This window comes from Narcine bancroftii, chromosome 2 (assembly GCF_036971445.1).
Source record: "Narcine bancroftii isolate sNarBan1 chromosome 2, sNarBan1.hap1, whole genome shotgun sequence".
In the NCBI taxonomy this organism is placed as follows: Eukaryota; Metazoa; Chordata; class Chondrichthyes; order Torpediniformes; family Narcinidae; genus Narcine; species Narcine bancroftii.
This window is the reverse complement of record NC_091470.1, coordinates 94,454,021-94,468,617: the sequence shown is the minus strand read 5'-3', so window position 1 is coordinate 94,468,617 and position 14,597 is coordinate 94,454,021. Positions and strand designations below refer to the sequence as shown.

The following is a 14,597-nucleotide window of genomic DNA, read 5'->3' as shown; positions in this document are numbered from 1 at the left end:
GGACTTTGGGGTCCAGACATATTCTACGGCGGCCATTCAGTTTTTCTTTTACTACTATAGAATTTACCCAGTCAGTTGGCTCAACTACTTTTGCTATTCCTCGTTTTTCTTCCATTTCTTCCAGCTCCTGCTTTAGCCTTTGTTTCAGCTCTATTGGCATCTTCCATGGAGCATGAATTATTGGTTTGTATTTTGGATCTATAGTAATGTGGTAATCAAAGTTTCCAAAGCACCCAACTGTGTCATCAAAGCATTCAGGGTACATGTCCATGAGCTCGGCCTTATTTGTGATTGGAGAGCGTTGCTCCAGTGGGGTGTCGCTATTGATCCTCTTGAACATTTTCTTCTCTTTGATCTCATTGTTTACAGAGATTAGCTGTAATTTTTCACAACTATTCAGGCCTAGGATTGCTGGTCCGTCAGTGTCAACCACAAAGAATGGGCATATGATGCTCTTTCCTTTATGTTTGCCTTTTATTTGGACTTTTCCTAGTTGTTTAATCACGGGGTATCCATCGGCTGTGAGCGTGACATTTGCAGCTTCTAGTGTGCCTTCCTCCGGGTACCCATTCTTTATGTACTCTGGGAACATTTGGCAGTACAGTCTAAGCGGGAGGATGTTGCTTTGTGATCTAGTATCCAACTTTATTTTCAAGTTGAATGTTGTTGGTTTGCTTCCAATCTTTCTTTTAACTTGGATGGTGGTGTCTAATTCATCTTTTTCTCCCTTCCCTTTCTTGGACGTCTCATGGAGGAGTATTGTTTCGATGCCGAGCGTCAGTGAGTCAGAGTCTCTGCTGTCACTTCCCTTGATGTAGTGTACTTCCCTTCTGTATTCTTGGTTTCTTATCTCTTTTCATGTCAGACCTACACATCCTTTCCCAGTAATTCACCTTCCCACAGGTCCTGCACTTGGAACCATACGTGGGGCATTTCTTGCGGTCATTAAAGGGGTGTATTCTGCTGCACCTCCTGCAGTTCTCAGATGTCTGCGACTTTCTCTGCGTGTGCTTTATGGCATCAACCCTTCTATCTCTGTGCTGCACATTGGCCTGCACAGAGAGGGATTACATTTGCCTCCTAATGGCCTCAAAGGCCCAAGCTCTGTCTCCGGCATTTGCTAATTTCAAGCTGTCTTTTCCTATGAGAGCTTTCTGAACTTCAGGATGAGCCCTTCCTCAGATTAGTTGGTCGACTCCTCTCCTCTTTGAACTTGCATTTTGCTGCCATGTTCTTTAGCCTTGTGAGGAAATTATCTACTGACTCATCAGGCTCTTGTTTTAATCCCTGGAACTCATATCCCTTTATTCTATTGTTGGATTTCGATTCCAGATGAGAGGAAAATTTTTCTAATATCCTTTCTGGGTATTTTCTTCCCCTTCAGCCAGCTCCCAGCTATTAAACAGGTCTAGTCCTCGCTCCCCCATCCAAAGAAGGATATAACTAACCTTTTCCTCTGGTGTGATTCCCTTGAGGAGACTTTTGAATGCCAGGCTGCACTTCTGCTTGAACTTTTTAAAAACCTCTATGATGTTGTCGGCTTCCCCGTCCATGACTGGGTGTAATACTGCTGCTGTGGCGGCCATCTTCTTCTCCAGCTCTGGTCGTCAGGTAATGCTGCTTTTTCATTGTTTCCTTCTCTTCGTGTTTATTTTGGTTTATAGGGATTTTTTTTCCTATATGATGTGGGTTTCTGTCAATCCCACCGCTGGCACCATGTTACGTCCTCAGTTGTACCATCGGAGGTTTTAATAAACACTCATGCAAGCTTGTAAGTTTAGAGCACTAACCTTTACTACATCTCAGGCTGCTGGTCATGTATGAATACACTGTCGCACTGAGGATCCTCACCACTCAAGTGTGATGCGGCTCTTGCAGTGCTCCTGCTCCAGCATAAAATAGTTCTACTGTATAGAACAGACTCTGCTCCACCAACCTGACTTTTCCCCATAACTCTTAATTTCCCGTGATGCAGAAATCTACTAGTGTTTTAAATATATTTAATGAGGCAGTCTCTACTGATTGCCTGCACAGAGAATTCCATGGATTCACTATTCTCTGGGAGAAGCCATTCCTCCTCATCTCCAGCATAAATCCACTTCCTCAAATCTTGAGACTATATCTCCTGGTTCTTGGCCCACCTACCAGTGTTAACACCTTTCATGTCACTGCGACATCTATCCTTTTCATAAGTTATATATTTCTATTAGAAAGGGACATCTGTGGTGATGAAGAAAAGGGGTATTCTGTTTCACAATTCACAATTAATTCCTCTTTCCAAACAATGAGGTCTTCATTTCTAGGTCAATAATTCATTTAAATGACAATGCTTTTTTGATCTTGTTAGATGATGAAGATTCTTTTGTTGAACCAAGTTAATAACTCGCCTATAGAAGCCTTTTTGTAGCAAGAGGAATACCCGGGTTCAAATCCGGCACTGGCTATCAGGAGTTTGGATGTTCTCCTCACGTCTTGGCGAGTTTCCTCCGGGTGCTCTGGTTTCCTCCCACCCTTCAAAAACGTGCCCAGGGTTGTAGGACGGACTTGTGGGCCAAAATTAAAAATTAAAATTAAAAAAAAACAAATCCAGGAAATGGTAGACTTTTAAGTCTTTGAATATTCAAATATCTGAGCAGTCAATGTCATGTAAAGTCAAGACTTCAATTTGAAAACATTGGTTACCAGTCTGCATGTAATAATAATTACTTGTTTGAAACGCAGATGGCTGCCTAATGAGTCAGTATGAATTGTGTACAAACTGACAGGAGAAACAGAGCCAGCCCATGGAAAGCAGCCAACCTTTTCATATTTGAATTTTCTTTTGTGCAAGTACATTTACAAAAGAGGACAAATAATGGAGTGGGCCATGTCAGCATCAGATTATCAGAAGTTGACAAATCTGCTTAATGTGCAGGACGCAATGATGTAGTCAGAAGGAATTGGTGCAGACTGCACCGTCAAGATTATTTAATAAAAATAACTTTTAGATTTACAGCACAGAAACAGAGCATTTCGGCCCACGAGTCCAATTATACCCAATTGACCTACACAGTTTCAGACAGAGGGAGGAAACCAGAGCCCCCAGAGAAAACCCACACAGACATGGGGAAGAACATACAAGCTGACGCTGTAACGACATTCCATTAACTGTGCTGCCCCAAATTATTTTTTCTATAACGGCAATAAGTCAGCATGTTGCTGTGTGTACTTCATGACAACAGTATCACAATTTGTAATTATTGGAACAATGTCCTATGAAAAATCATCAGTTTCAGATGCAAACCAATTAAAGTTTTCATTGAAGCCAAGACCATTGTGTGTTGTGTTCCTCTTCCACCAATAGTTCCAATGCAAACAAAAATAGTAACTTCCTGCCATGAAAAATCTCAAACTGATCCGCTGCTTTCAGAGGAATTTATTAATTTATGACACAAAGGTGTTCGAAGCAATGCCATTATTCTACAGATTCACCACCTTCTGGTTAAAGAAATTCCTCCGAATGCATCTCGGTTCGAAGTGGACGCCCTTAAATCCTGAGGTTGTGCCTTCTTGTCCTAGACTTTCCTACCATGAGAAACAACCTTTGTACGTCTACTCTGTCCATGCCTTTCAATGTTAAAATGATAACCTTTTCATTACTGGAATCATCCCAGTGAACCCCCTCCAATGTCAGCACATTTTTTTCTCTTGGACGAGGAGCCCAAAACTGCTCATAATGCTCCAAGTGAGGTCTCACCAGTGCCTTATAAAGCCTCAGCATTACATCCCTGCTCTTAGATTCTATTCCTCTTGAAATAAATGCCAGCATTGCATTTGCTATTTTAATGCAAGTTTACCTGTATGAGGGCTCCCAGATCCCTTTGCATCTGAGAATTTTCAACTTTCACGCCATTTAGAAAATAGTCTGTCTATTTTTTCTACCAAAATGCATAACACTTGTGACATGGAATTTCATTTGCCACTTCTCTGCTCACTCTTCTAATCTATCCAAGTCCTTCTGCAGCCTCCATTTTTAATTCAACACTTTCTACTCCTCCACCCACCTTCACATCATCAAACTTGTTCACAAAACCACTCATTCCATAATCCAAATAATTCATATACTACATAAAAAGACACCCAACACCGAGCCCCTGTGGAACACCACTAACAACTGGCAGCCAACCAGAATAGGATCCCTGTATTCCGACTCTCTGCTTCCTGCCAATCAGATAATGCCTACCTACACTAGTATGTATCCAAAATGTTGCTCGTATCTTGCACAGCTGTAACACGACGTCCCAACTTTTATGCTTAATCCCCTTAATGATGAAACCAAATGTGACAAATGCCTTCTTCACAACCTTGCCTACCTGTGTGATCACTTCCAGAGAACTAATTATATGTAGCCTTCAGTTTCTCCATTCTACAACACTCCCAAAGATCCTACTTTTCATTGTGGTAGTCCTTCTCTGGTTTAAATTTAAATTTAGATATACAGCACGGTAACAGGCCATTTCGGCCCATGAGTCCATGCTGCCAAATTACACTCAGTAATCCCTTACTAACCACGTATTCCAAAGGAGCTCGTCATCAGTAAGGGATTACTTTAGGTGGTATGTGAGTGGAAAAAAAGGTCAAGAACCACTGGCCAAGACAACAGCTACACATACACCCACTATTCTACATTGACTATTGCAGGGGTTCCCCCAGTGGTACATTTGCACTTTTCAGGAGGTACAATGGGTCTGAGAGAATAACCACTACTGTACAATACATGGTGTTGTCATCTGCAGTCAGATTGCACAATGTCGTGTTTTTTTTTATCCTTAATTTTTAGGGGTACACGGGAACCTATAAAAATGCCCATTGGTTACAGAGGAACAAAAAGGTTGGGAACCCCTGGACTATAGCTTAGCCTTCAAAATTATAATTCCCTCAGTGCTGGTCAACAAGCTCCAAACCCTGGGCTTCAGCACCCCCCTCTGTAACTGGATCCTTGACTTCCTCATCAGAAGACGACAGTCAGCATGAATAAGAAATGACTTCTCCTCATTGACGATCAACACAGGTGCACCTCAGGGATGTGTGCTTACCCCACTACTCTCTTCACTGTGCACCCACGACTGCTTGGCCAGGCACAATTCAAATGTCATCTACAAATTGGCTGATGACACCATGGTTGTCAGCAGAATCACAGAAGGCAATAAGGATGCATTCAGGAGGGAGAAAGATCAGCTTGTTGTCTGATGTCACAACAACAACCTTGCGCTCAACGTTATCAAAAGTAAGGAGCAGACTGTGGACTTCAGGAAGGGGAGAAACGAACTAGCCCTCACCGAGAGCTCAATAGTGGAGAGGGTTAAGAACTTCAAATTTCTGGGCGTCAATATTTCTGAGGATCTATCTTGGAGCCTTGATGTCGCTGCAATCACGAAGAAGACTCACCGTGGCTAGACTTAGTGAGGAGTTTTAGGAGATCCTGTACGTCACCGAAGACTCTTGCAAATTTCTACATGTGTACTTTGAAGAGCATTCTGACTGGTTGCATCACTGCCAATGCTCAGGACAAGAAAAAAACTCCAGAGGGTTGTTAACTAAGCTCGCGACATTACAGGCACCAGTCTTCACCCCATCAAGGATATCTACAAGATGTCTTAAGAAAGCAGCCTCTATCCTCAAGGCCCTCCATCACCCAGGCCATGGCCTTTTGTCACTGCTACCAATGGGAAGGAGGTAGAGGAGCCTGAAGACAAATAGCCAATGGCACAGATGCAGCTACTTCCCCTCTGCCATTAGATTCCTGAATGGACAAGGAACCAGACACTGCCTCACTTTCTTTTCTCTACTTTTGTACTATGTATTTTTTGGCAATATTTATACTGTGATACTGCCACGAAATAATGATAGTAGTGACATGTTTATGACCTCAAACACCAATGCAATATTGAATCCATTTGGCCAGCTCACCATGGGATGCATGTGATATGAACATGAGAAATAGGAACCGGAGTCGGCAGTCCAGCCGATCAAGCCTTCTCTGCTGTTCAATGAGATCATGGCCAATTTGATGATCGGCTCCTCTCCACCTGCCTGCTTTTTCCCCATATCCCTCAATTCACCTACTATGCAAAACTCTGTCCAGCTTTCCAGACTAGCCCACCATGCAGGATATTGCCAAGACCTTGCTAATGTCTACAAAGATATCCTGGGATCCACTTTGTTATGGCCCAGAGATTTACGCAAGCTTGTCTTACTGGTCAGGAGAAAAGAAGTCACGTTGCAGCTGTGCAAAAATTTGGTTAAGTGACATGGAGTAGTGCGTGCAATTACAGGAAGAAGGTGGTGACTGCAGAGGTTAGAGATTTACTCGGATGAGATTTCTGCTCCTCTTACTTGAGAAAGGATGTACTGGCTTTGGAAGCAGTGAAGAGGAGGTTCACCAAGTTGATTCCAGAGATGAGGGGGTTGGCCTTTGAGGAGAGATTGCGTCGTCTGGGAATGTACTCACTGGAATTTAGAAGAATGACAGGGGATCTTATTAAAAATATAGAAAACAATGAAAGCCAGAGGTAGCAAATTGTTTCTGTTAGGAGGAAAGATAGAACTAGGGGAAATAGCCTCAAGATCCAGGGGAGTAGATTTAGGACGCAGATGAGGAGGAACTGCTTTTCCCAGAGGGTGGGGAATCTGTGAAATTTGAAGAGAAGGTTGGATGGAATTTTACATCGTTGGGGCATTAAGGATATGGGGAAAAGGCAGATGGGTGGAGATGAGCCGATCATCAGATCAGCCATGATCTCATTGAATGGCGGAGTAGGCTCGACGGCCCTTCTCCTACTTCTCATGTATATAATGCTGCCAGGATTAGAAGGTATAAGCAAATAAAGGGAGGTTGGACAAATTTGGATTTTCTCCAGAGTGTCAGAGACTGATTGGTGACATGATAGAAGTTTTAAAAAATGATGAAAGGCATTGATAGGTGAAGAGTGAGAATTGTTTTTCCTGGATAAAGATGTCAAACATAAGACACCATGCAGTTAAGGGGGAGAAAATTCAAAGGTGATTTGCATGGAAGTTTTTCTTTTCTTTTTAAAACAAAGTGATGGGTACTTAGGATATGATGGTAGCATTTAAGAAGGAGTTGGCTAAACCTATGAATGTGTGGGGAATGGAGGGATATGTGCAGAAAGAGATCTAGTTAAATTTGGCATTGTGTTCAGTGCAGCATCTTGGCTTATGGGCTTGTTCCTATTCTATGTTCTTTCCTAGCACCTCCTCTTTTGTAATGTGGGTACATTTTGAAATGTCACTACTCTCTGCCCTAAATTCCCTAGCTTCTATGATCTTCTCCATGGGAACACAGATGAGTAATTTTCACCCAACACCTCTGGCTCCATACATAAATGACTATATTGATCTTTAATGGGGCCCATTCTTTCCCTAGTTAACCTTTTCATTTAACATTTTTACAAAAATTTAATATTCTTCTTTACCTTACCTACCAAAGCTATTTCATGTCCTCTTTTTTCCCTCATGATCTTTTAAATTTAAATTTATATAAATAATAAAAAAATTTAGACATACAGCACAGTAACAGGCCCTTCTGGACCATTAGTCTGTGCCACCCAAATACCCCAATTAACCTACAACCCACATATGTTATGAAGGGTGGGGGGAAGTTGATGGAAACCCACGCAGACACAAACTCCTTGCAGACAGCGCTGGATTTTGACCCAGGTCGCTGACGTGGTAAATGTGTAGCGCTAACCGCTATGCTAAGCATGCCACTCACTACATTTACACTCAGGATTAGTTTGATACCTGCTGCCTAGACCAGAAGCAAGTCTCTTTTATTGACTAGAACCTCAATTTTTTTTTAGACATACAGCACGATAACAGGCCATTTTATCCCATGAATCAGTGTTTCCCAATTACACCTAATTAACCTACAATCCCTGATACATTTCGAACAGTGGGAGGAAACCAGAGCCCCTCCCCCTGGGGAAATCCCATGCAGACATGGGGAGAACGTACAAAACTCAAGCCACACAGGATTCTTACACCAGTCCCAATTGCTGGTGCTCTAATGGCAATGTGCAACTGCCCAGGGGTGGGCAACCTTTAAATTTTGATATACACCATATTAACAGGCCATTTTGGCCCACAAGTATGGGGGTGTAGGTTAATTGGGCGGCACAGACTCTCAGGCTAAATGTTGCCCACCCCTGCGTTAAGCCAACCGTGCTTCCCATATATCTCTCATCAACCATAGTATCATAATCCTGTCAGTCTTGTCCTTCATTTTAATAGAAATGTGATGGATTTGAACTAATATTAATCTTTAGGTATATATTTTATATATTTATAGTGAAGTTATTTTGTGGGTATGGACACGGGCACAGGCACACGCAATTACACACTCAGAGAATCCTTTGAAATGGCAGCTGGCAGATCTCAGAGATCATCTATATGCTTATTCATTGTTCTGCTGGAATCAACTTGGTGAACCTCCTCTGCACTGCTTCCAAAGCCAGTACATCCTTCCTCAAGTAAGGGGAGCAGAAATCTCATCCGAGTAAATCTCTACTGTAACCTCTTCAGTCACCACATCCTTCCTGTAACTGCACGCACTACTCCATGTCACTTAACCAAATTTTTGCACAGCTGCAACGTGACTTCTTTTCTTCTGACCAGTAAGACAAGGTTGCGTAAATCTCTGGGCCATAACAAAGTGGATCCCAGGATATCTTTGTAGACATTAGCAAGGCCTTGGCAATATCCTGCATGGTGGGCTGGTCTGGAAAGCTGGACAGAGTTTTGCATAGTAGGTGAATTGAGGGATATCGGGAAAAAGCATAGTGACTAATTCAAAGCCATAAACTGTCATAAATGTCTAATGACGTTTCTCCATTGAAAACTCAAAACAATAGGTGTTTGCTCAAAAGCATCTGTGCACATGCACATCCATTCTGCTGACTGGTCGCAATAGACAATTCAGAGTCATATCCACTCACACCTTTACAAGAGATTGAAGTACAAACTTCAAAGACAGCAATGATGTCATGTCAAATGATTAAAGACATTTTTAGAAAACATATTACTGAAACAGAGACATTTTGAAACCAAAAGAAGGTGCTTGACCATCCTGTAAGTCACACAGGATTGAAATGCAGTAAAGATCCTTTGGAGAAGGAAGGCTGCTTGTGTTCTCCTTATGAAAAGGAGGAACATCGAAAACGTGGTTTTGAAGAATTTAGCCACTTCTGCTGTATCTTTGAAAAGAGGACAGATTCACCCTGACCACTTCAATAAACCCTTGCTTGGGTTTGTGAAATCATCGTGGAAAAAAAACAAGTTCTGAAATTTCCATGAAAGAGAAAAAATCATTTGTATGAAAAAAGAATTCTTTGAAAACAACTTTACAAGAAATTTGTGAGTTTTGAGAAGTCTGATGCCTCACCCTTACTCCATAATTGCTTTTGAACAGAAGACTTTGGGTTTCAACATAAAAGCTTTCTGAGCCTGAACTTTAAAATCATCTCTTCAGAATTAAACTTAAACTATAATTGTTTGCGTTTTGTCATGCACATACACATTTACACATAGTATGGCGATGCACATTCTTGGAGCGGCGAACCGACCTCACTTGCCACGTGTGGTTGGCGTGGATCATCTTTTCCGGTCCAGGCTGGAAGGTCATGAATGCACCTGCATTATCGGGACGTAAGCGTCGGGACATTGGGGGTGGAACAGAGTATAAGGCTTAAAGGCTACAGCGCAAGATTCAAATTAAAGCAGTTGTGATACCAGAGCTCACAGCCTGTTGTCTCAGTCTGTTCACTGCGCTCGCTCACAACACGATGCAATAGTGGGGTTAAGTTTAGAGTTAAGTAATAAGTGTAATGTTACTAATAAAAATTATTGTTTTGAAGATACTATTGTCTTGGTGAATTTCTATTGCTGCTGGTTTAGTACGTACATACTGTTCCTGAACCCTCCCTATCTCAGTTTTAAAAATCTCCCACTTGCCAAATATCACTTTATCTATAAATAGCCTTTCCAGATTATTCCTGACTAATGTCATCACAATTAGCCTTACTTTAAATTAAGACTTAACCATACAGATCAGTCCCATCTCTGGTCACAACTAATTGGAGTACTGGTCCCAAAATGCTCTTCCACTGACTCTTCAGTCATTTGCCCTACCTCAGTTCCCAATGGGAGATCCAGTGATGATCCCTCTCAACATATTCCTCGAGGAAAAAAAAACCTTCCTGGGCACACAACAAATTTAGTCCCTTTCAAGCCCTCAGCATTGTGACAGTCCTAGTCAATTACAGTAAAACCCCCGGTATCCAGCACCTATGGGGATTGTTAGATGCCGGATAAGTAAATTTTCTGGTTGCTTGAGGTTGTATGATTAATGAACGAACAATTATGTGCGTCAATTTTACACCTGTATTTTTTTTTTTTTACCCATTTGTTGGTGCACGATTACTTTGCCAGTTGCTTGAAACTGCCAGTAGCTTGAATTCTGGATAACAGGGGTTTTATTGTATTGGCAGTTAAAATCACCAAAGATTACCATCTTATTCTTTCAGCTATCTCTGATCACCCAACATATTTTCTCTTTTAATTCCCGTTGACTACTTGTTTGGAGGTGGGGGGGGGGGGGGTCTACAGTACAATCACACCTAAATGATCACTCCCTTCTTATTTCTAACTTCCACCTATATTACCTGATTGGATGACCCCCAGGAATATCCTCTCAGTTCTGCTGTGTTATTCTCCCTTAGCTCTCCCTCTTCTTTTATCTCCGCCCGCTTCACACCCATTGCATCTGTACCCTGGAACATTGAGCTGCCAGTCCTACTCACGTCTCAACCATGTTTCTGTAATCGCTGTAATATCTCATCTATCCATGCAAATGCTGTTTAATCTATCACATTTTCCTTGCTCCCTGTCCTGCCAAATGAACTCGCTCATTTTAAACTCATTTGTTGCCTCAATTTTTTCCTGTGACATATTACTCGATGGGTCTCATACTTTCCCATTCTGCTATGCCAGACCAGGTAAAATCCAGACGACAGTGTCGCCAGAATATTGATGCCCCTCCAGTTCAGGTGCAATCTATCCCTCTTGCAAAGGTCACCTCTAGGCCAGAAGAGCCCCTGCATCAGTTCCTCACCCACACATTCACCATGTTGCCCTGCTCCTATCCCTCCCTCACATATGGAACAAACCTAGAGATGACAACTCTCGAGATTCTGTTTCTAAAATTTCTACCTATGTCCCTAGAATCACTCTTGTGGTTTTTTCTTCCAATGTTTAATTTTTTGAAATTTAGACATACAAGATGGTAACAGGCCCCTTCTGCCCAGGAGCCGGTGCCACTCAATTACACCCTATTGACCTTTTGTTTTGAAAGGTGGGAGGACACCGGAGGAAACCCACACAAACTCCTTAAAGACAGTGATGGATTCGAACCCCGATCGCTGGTGCTGTAACAGCATTGCACTAATCGCTACGCTAACTGTGCAGCCCCGGTTGTTGTTGGTAACAATATGTACAATTACTTCAGAATGCTCACCTTCCCCCTTAAGAATGTTCGGCAACCACTTGGATTGGTCCTAGACCCTGATACGTGGGAGGCAACACACCATCACAGACCCTTGACACGGCCCTAGAATCTCCAGTCTGTCTCCTAATCAAATCTTCTAACACAGTTCTCCTTGATCCACCCTCCCCTGCTGTGAATCAGAGCCCGTTGCTCCGAAAGGACAATCCCCATGACAGTATTGAAAATGGAATGCTTGTAGAGCATGCTTCTTCTGGAATGGCCACAGGGAAACCCTACACTATCCCCACTCCTTTCCCTGGTGGTCACCCAACTTCTTCTGGAATGGCCACAGGGAAACCCTACTGTATCCCCACTCCCTTTCCCTGGTGGTCACCCAACTTCTTCTGGAATGGCCACAGGGAAACCCTACACTATCCCCACTCCCTTTCCCTGGTGGTCACCCAACTTCTTCTGGAATGGTCACAGGGAAACCCTACACTATCCCCACTCCCTTTCCCTGGTGGTCACCCAACTTCTTCTGGAATGGCCACAGGAAAACCCTACACTAACCCCACTCACTTTCCCTCGTGGTCACCCAACTTCGGGGACCCAAGTTGTGATCATCTCACTGACACTCCTATGTTTGACACTCTATGCCTCCAATCTGCTCCCCAGGAAGTCCAACCACTCTGAGGAGCTGGAGCTGGACATTTTCTGCAGACAGTCGTCAGACCCACTCAGCTGCTGATCTCCCCCCATCTCATAGATTTAAGGCAAGATTTCAAATGGGCATGAGGGATTTTTTTTTTTACCCTCAGAGGATGGCCCGTAACTGGAATAATCTGCCAAAGGAAGCAATGGAAGCACGTGAAACAAGAAAGTCGACAGACGCTGTGATGGTGGTCAACACACAAAAGTGCTAGAGAAACTCAGCTGGTCCTGCAGTGTCCAGAGCTACCCCCTCTCCCATCAATTCTCAGCTTCTCACTCCTGCCCTCCTATCCATCTCCACCTATATCCTCTTGCCTGTGCTCCTGTCCCTGCCCCTTCTTCCCTCCTCCAATACCTTTTTATTCAGGCACCTGCCTGCCTTTTGCTCTCACCTTGACGAAGGGCTCAGGCCCGAAACGTTGGTTATAACTTTGCATCCAGCACTTTAGTGTATTTATAGAATTATGACATGTTGAATGCCTTTTACAACCAGTTCAAGAAGTAAAAAACAATGTGCCACCAAGGAAGGCTGAAGAACTGGCAGCCTGCATTGTCATGGCTGAGGGGAGGAGGATCCTATCCAGGGTGAAGCCATAGAAAGCAGCAGGACCAAACAACATTCTTGGTCGGGAGCTGAAGGACTGTGCGATCCAGCTAACGGAGTACCTAACGGACATCCTCAATATCTCACGACAGCAGTCCACCGTCCCCACAGGACTCAAGGTAGCGATGGTAACTGAATTAAATGACTACTGACCTCTACGATCATGACTGCTTAGATCAACTATTAATGAAACGCATCAAATCATACCTTCCAGTGACATTGGACTGGTTCCAGTTTGCCTACTGTCCAAATCGGATTCTATAGCCTTGACCTTCCACTCCGTCCACCTAGAAAATGAGGCCTCATACGCCAAGCTGTTGTTCATGGACTCCAGCTGGGCATTCACCACAATCAGAGGCTGGAGGATAAACTGTCCTTGGTGCAACTCAACACCCTTCTCTGCACTGGATACTGGGATTCTTGACGGAAAGACTACAGTCTGTCTGGGTTGGTACGAAAATCCCAAGACCCACCACGCGGAGCACCAGTTCACCTCAGGGCTGTGTACTCAGGCTGCTTCTGTTCATGCCTGCTGACTCACCAGTGCATCGCCGGAATTAACAAGTTTGCGGATGATGCAACAGTATTGGCCTTGACTACAACAACGATGAGTCAGCTAACAGAGAGAAGGTTGCAAGCCCCATAAAATGGTGCAAGAACAACAGCCTATTTTGCTCTTGCGTCTTCCCACAATGGGGAGAAGTCCAAGAAGTGGGGCTGAATGTGAAAATGGATGAGCTCATGATGAAATGATGGGACAGACTCGATGGGCTGAATAGCCTATTTCTGCTCCTATGTCTTGTGGTCTTAACCTGAGTCTCAAAGGAAATGCTTGTGGTTTTCAGGAGGATGAAGGTCGACCACTCTCCATTGCTCTTCAGTGGTTATGCCTTGGACAGAATGGAGAGTACCAAGTTACTTGGTGCACATATAAAGGATGACCTATCCTGGACCCACAACAATTCCTTAGTAGTCAGGAAGGCACAGCAGCATCTGCACTTCCCAAGGAGGCTAAGAAGGGCCAAGCACCTGGCCCCCATCTTGACAACTTATTACACAAGTACAAACGAGAGAGTTCTGACTGGCTGCATCGTTGATTGGGATGTCACGGCAAAGAAGTTAATACAGAGGACCAGAAAAAGAGATGAGAAAATCTCTGGGGCTTCCCTTTCCTCTATTGACAACATTTACTAGGAGCGTTGCTTAAATAGAGGTCAAAGAATTATGGAAGACCCTTTCATTCAGCAGACAGTATCTTTGACTAACTACCATCAAGAAGGAAGAACAGGAGCATCAAAATCAGGACTAATGGGTTGGGAAATACTATCTTCCCACAGGCTGTGAGACTGATGAACAGTATCTTATAACTGAGTAAAAATCATTGCAAAATATTTATCTATTTATTTAACGTCCATATAATTCTGTACTGTGTATTGTGCGAGTGCCACGGTCTGAATAAATACAGGTTTTTTTTCAATGTACAGACATGATAATGATCTTTTGGGTAGATATGTGGACAAGGTTAGCAAGGCTATGGACAAAATGTGGGCAGACAGGACTATCCCTGAGTGCCTGCTTGGCAGCATGGATGAGTTGGGCCAAAGAGCCTGTATGACGATGCCTGTCTGAGGCCAGTGTTCAAAGCCTGCACTTCGACCCATCAATTCTACCTCAATGCAGCCCTTCCAAAATGGCCGTTCCACAAGAGGCCTTTTCCCTTTTAGCCTATCAGAAGGAGAA

The 14,597-nt window shown here is 43.3% G+C and overlaps 1 protein-coding gene across 3 annotated transcripts in view; it reads right to left on the bottom strand.

The window, feature by feature from the left end:
- The window catches only part of LOC138753906 (annexin A4-like), a 94,925-nt gene that overhangs the window by 49,391 nt on the left and 30,937 nt on the right, over positions 1–14,597 (bottom strand). The gene's annotated exons all lie outside the window — the stretch shown is intronic.